This window comes from Acomys minous (assembly GCF_964271855.1).
Source record: "Acomys minous genome assembly, chromosome: 10".
In the NCBI taxonomy this organism is placed as follows: Eukaryota; Metazoa; Chordata; class Mammalia; order Rodentia; family Muridae; genus Acomys; species Acomys minous.
In genome coordinates this window covers 54,339,501-54,345,500 of record NC_140491.1, presented here as the reverse complement: position 1 = coordinate 54,345,500, position 6,000 = coordinate 54,339,501, and positions in this window count along the sequence as shown.

Sequence of the window (6,000 nt, the reverse complement as noted above, 5' to 3'; positions counted from 1 at the left end):
GCTACAGAAGGATAAAAACCACAAGGATTAGAGGCACAGCTCACGACAGAACACATTTTGTTGTTGTTGCTGTTGCTTGCAGATGCAATAACATGGAAAATTCAACAGAAAAAAATGTCACTTTATTCTTAAATAACAAAGTGATCATATAAAAGATGGACATACAGAAAAATATTCCCCATAAAACCTATTAGCATTTGGAAAAGATGAGTTTTCTTTCAAAAATAAAGTGTAGGTATGGATATATTTATACATATCTATCTGAGGCATGTGTGTTATATATGTATATAAGCATACATTTGCTTTCTCAAATCAATTTAAGGTTCATTACTTTGTTTTCTTTATAGGACCTAACATATTATCTTAGAGTTACTATTGCTTGTGATAACCAAAGTAACTTGGAGGGGAAAGGGCTTATTCATCTTATGCTTCCGTGTCACAGTTCATCTTCAAAAGAAGTCAGAACAAGAACTTAAGTAGGGCAGGAACCTGGAGGCAGGAGCTGTTGCAGAGGCCATGGAGGAATGCTGCTCACTGGCTTGCTCCCCATGGCTTCCTAGCCTCCTTTCTTATAGAATCCAGGACCACCCTGCTAAGGATGGCACCATCCACAGTGGGCTGGGCCCTCCACCATGAAGCACTAATTAAGAAAATGTCCTACTGTCTGATCCTGCAAAAACATTTTCTCAATTGAGGCTTCTTACTCTCTGATGACTTTAGCTTGTATCAAGTTTTCTTAAAACTAGCCAGTGAACATATGATATAGTTACTAAAGATTACAATTTTAGAGTAATGAAAACCCCATTGGAAGGAGCTGCATCTGTATAAGGTTGTACACAGCAGCCACCATAGTGAACGTTGGGTAAAGAATTATGGCTGCACATACACTACCAGGAAAAAAAAACCCTGATAACTCAAAGACATTTTCATCATTTTTTGGACAATATAAATTTCAAAAGTGATAATCTAATACATTGAATGAACAGTTCTTTGAAATTTTAATGTTTCCTTTATTGGGAAAAACCAATAACCTATTTTAATACCTACAAGGAGAAATAGAAAAGCATCACTAAGAATATATTGGAAAGAAATGCTGAAATTGATACTAGCAAACATCAAAGTCAGGGTTTTGTTTGTGCGAAAATTAGGGGACATAGCATTATGATCCAATAAACATCTCTAGAACCAGTCCTATTTCAAAGTAATAATTTGACTAGTGAAAAGAGAGAGACCACAGAGTACTCAGTAAGGAATTAAAATTCACTATGTGGGAGTAGAAAGATTACATATTAACAATCTATTTTAAATGACTTCTAGACAAACTAAAAAATTCAACAGAATTGATTGACATGTAGCATAAAGTGTAAGGGGCTATCCGATTGCTGGTGGAGCAGAAATACGCTCTCTGTTCATCTCAAAGACAGACCTGTACATGAAAATACATCAGTATTAAAGACCGTACAAGGCACTTTTATGTCGTGGTGACAAAATGCTCGAGATAAATAACTTTAAAAAGAAATCTTTGTTTTAAATCAGTTTCAGCAGCTTTTGTCTGCTGCTTTGGACCTGGGGAGAGGCCAGACAACATGGCTGAAGTGAACAAATTTGCTCTACCGAGGGAAGCGTGGAAACCAAAACTACACCAAGGAAGAGCAGCTAAGAAGAGAGATTACATTAAAAAAAAAAGTGAAGTCCCAGCATGTCTGTAGGAGCACACCCAGTGAAGTAAGCTCCCAAAAGTGCCACAGATGGAGACTTAATACTTAGCTTATGAGTCTTGGGGGTGCTTCAGATGGAAACCGTAGCACACACCACAGGGCAAATGAGAGGAATTTCATTCCCATCAACATTTAGAGCAGGACACGAAAATCATAAGTTCAAGGCCCGGCTTGAACTGGCTGGGCTCCATTGGGTCAGTTTCAAGGCTATTCTGGTCCTGTGAACAATACCCTGTGTCAAAATAATAAGTAAAATAAGAGCTGTGGATATAGCTCAGTGATGGACGTTTCCACAGCACTGACAAGATCCTGTATCCAATATCCAGTAGCACAAAAGAACAGCAATAAATTTATATATGTATTTTTTTAAAAAGGTGAAAACATGTTCTGCTCTGAAAGTCCACTGACAGGCCACACTTAATTTACTAGTGAGTGAGTGGTTTTTATACCTGCTTGTATTCAGTGATGATGAATGTCCAGAGATTAGGAGAGTATTGGAAACTCCACAACCCAACCTTGTCTATGAATGCTTAAATGTAATGCTAAGGAAAAGGACAAAAAAAAAAACCCTGAGAAAAATTGACAAGTGTTCAAACGTCAGTCCTACAGTACACAAGGTGACTTGTTTCTTTAATAGTGGAGAAATAACTCACTTAATGTTTAGCATTTGTCACAATATCACCACTATAGATAAGAACAGCCTTAAAATATACTTGTAATATTAACACTTCATTGTTTCATTGCTTTGATGATCCCCAAAACAATAATTGAGGTCTGTAGGGTCTGTGGTATTACTTCAGTGAAACGCCCAACAATGCTTGATATCAAAGTGCTGGTGCGGAATTTTTAGAGAGCCACAGCAGTATACTCCACAGTATTTTTGACAGATAATATAATTGCAGATATTCGAATCTTGGAGCTGGGGCGATGACGCAATAGCTATGAACACTTGCTGTGTAAGCACAGGGGCCTGAGTTCGAATCGCCAGCACTCACTTAAAAAGCTGGGCATGCCTGTGCACGACGGAGACCCCGGAACCGTGGGGCAGAGGTGGGGCCCGTGGCTACCTGGCCACCAACGAGCCTAGCCTAGCCTGTGAGCTTCCCCTTCAGTGAGACACCTTGTCTCAAAGCAGCATGCTGCAGCGTCATAGAAGGAGAGTCCTGCCTCCCTGCAGTGGCTTCCTCACCAAACCCACTGTACACGTAACAAAAAGCAGATTAAATGTGCTCACCACAGTACGGAGGAAAAAAAAACCTATCCACCTCTTTTCAAATAAAACAGGAATATAATCTCTTTTACTTCTTCTTTCCTTTAAATAAAATTGCTTGCATATTGATGTGCACATTTGTTCATGCCTGTTTTGAGGTGTGTCAACGTCTATATTGTTTATCTTGGTAATATAGTTGGAGATGTTTTCTATTATTGCCTTATTTCTTATTTCCTCTTATTTTTCCTCAGATTCCTATTATTAGCATATTCTTTTCAATTAGCACAGAGACATATGAATTTTAACCTCTTCCAGAATAAGCAAGAATAAGTTTCTGTTTTTAAAAGATACTGGCCTTCTTATTTTCTGGATTATGAGGAGAAAAGTGTAAGGTACACAAGCCCATAGGACGCTGCCCCCCATGCAGCCCGGCAAAATCGCATGCTGACCCTGGCTTTGCACAAAGGCAGGTTATACAGTCTCTTTAGGTAGCGCTCTGGGCCCAGCCCAGCATGTTAAATCTTCCAAACCATGTCTTTCAGCTCCTTACCAAATTAGAGATGGTCTTGAACTGCCAAGTTGAGGCTCATTGTTGGTTAAGCTGAGGATGTCTGACTGTCATCGCCTCGCCAATGACAGTGAATGCCTCCTACATCCAAGTGTCTGTACACACCTTTTCCACACACTGAGTCTAGGGAATGTGGAACACTGCACTTTGATTCATTAGTTCACTAGAAGTTATGTTCAGAATTATTCAGCATAATTCACAGCACTTAACAAAGCATATATTTTCATAATACTCTAAATCTATTGCTTACAGTCATAACTCAGGCAAATTACCACCGGCCCGCCAAACACTGTCACTTGAAAATTGTGGCTAAGTTGTTTTCCTTCACTGTAACTGGCCGACGTAAGAACTGATTTACTGTATTTTTATCGAGCACCTAATATATAATCTGTGCTTCTCTGCCCTGCTGTAAAGGGGAACTGTATTTCGATATCATGTATAGATTGAACTTTATGAAGACGACTTCAAATCTGGTCAACTTGAAAGTAAACACAGGACTCAGCATGTGTTTGTGTGTGAATTTGCCTAACCAATTTAGCCATGTAGCAGAGATTGCTTTTGTTTGATTGTTCGTTAGTTTTATTTTGATATAGGGTCTTACTATGAAGCCCCCAACTGACCTGGAATTGCCTATGTAAACCAGGCTGGCTTAAAACAAATGGGAAACCAATGACTTTCAGTTCATTATTGCTGGCAGTAGTTAATTTGTCTGAAATTAACAGGGACAGAAACCATTGCGAGCCACACTACTTCCTGGTGGAAGTTTTACTGACTCCGTTGTCCACTTTCTAATCATAACCAATGCCTAATATACTGAAAGGAAAAGCTTATTTTCCCCAGGCTTACCCCCTGGTCTCTGCTTTAGGCCTACCGGCGGATGTCACCTCAGATGCCTGTAAACCAACCAGAGTTTTCTTGAACATGGTTTCTACTTCATGTTTTCAGTTTACCATATGTTACACACTATAAATGCTGAGCAAATACGGTGTAAACGATGACTTGAAAAACACACAAGTTCTGTTAGGGGATGGCCCGTTCTGCTCTCTTATCCCTCTGTTCCCCGTTTCCGAGCTGTACCCTTCCGTTCTCGGTCCCTCCCTGTCACCTTTTCATATCTCACACACCCCTAATGTGCTTTGTGGCCTTCCTATGCCATTTCCTTAAGACTGATTTTGCTCTGCCTCACAGATCCCCTTCCTGCCTTCTACTCTTGCTTACTCCCGTGTAAACACAAGGATGTGCACATGCCATACAGATATAGCAGGAATGTGCACATGAGACACAATTTGTGATAGCTCTCTTCCCAGGCCAGAGTCGCATTACTTGATGTAATATTTTCCAACTACATGCGTTTTCTTGAAAATGTTGTTCTTCTTTACAGAGGAATAAAATTCTAGACTGTGTATTCATTACCCACTCCTCTCTTGGGAGATACTTAGCCTTAATCAATTTCCTTGCTGTTACTTTTTTTAAAGGCAGTAATAAACATGGACATGCAAAAATAAGCCAGAATGAAACAAAAAGTTCACAGAAATGCCATTGAGTTTGCTTTATGTTGACCAACTACTCCTGGGCATGGGGCCTGCCATAGTGTGGTTTGGTTTGTATTCTTGTGGGGTTTTGTTTGTTTGTTTGAATGTTTGTTATATGGGTTGGGATTTCTTTTTCTGTTTGTTTGGTTTTTGTTTTAGTTTTACTTTTGTTTTTTTTTTAACGGGGGTGGGGGAGAGAATAAACAAATTGACAGGCAGTTTTGGTGTATTGAGATGTTCAATTTTTTCTTCTTTCAAAAATTTTTAAAGCATGTCTTTAAGTTTTCCTTATATATTCTTAATACCAATATTTTATGTGAAGTATATTTGTCAAGTATTTTTCCATTCTATAGTCTGTCTTTTCAGTATGTTGATAATATCTTTTGCTGTGTGGAATTCTTTTAATTTAGTGAAATTACATGTTCAGTTATTAAAGCTAATTTCTGTGCTGTTGGGAGTTTCTTTAGATTCCATGCCTAGACCTATATCTGAAGCATGACCTCCATTTTTCCTTAATCAACGTCAACATTTCTTGTTATATAGTAAGGTCTTTGGTTCAGTTTGAATTGCTTATTGTGCAGAATGAAAGATATGGACCTTATTTCATTCTCTTGCAGTAAATATCCAATTTTACCTGTGCTGGTCATTGAATTAAAATTGATACCCTATGAGCATATACAAGGGGAGGTAATCCCCCTCAGGAACAATCATAGGGGAGGGGAATAAGGGGAAAATGGGAGGGAGGGAAGAATGGGAGGATACAAGGGATGGGATAACCATTGAGATGTAACAAGAATAAATTAATTAAAAAAAAAGAAAAAATGTCTTTTTCAGTACATGTTTTTGATATCCTTGTCAAAAAGGTTTCCATAGCTGTGTCTGTTTATCCCTGGATCGTCTATTATCCTCTACTGAGTTATGTATCTTTGTTACTATGGCTCTGTTGTGTACTTTGAGGTCACACAACCTGAT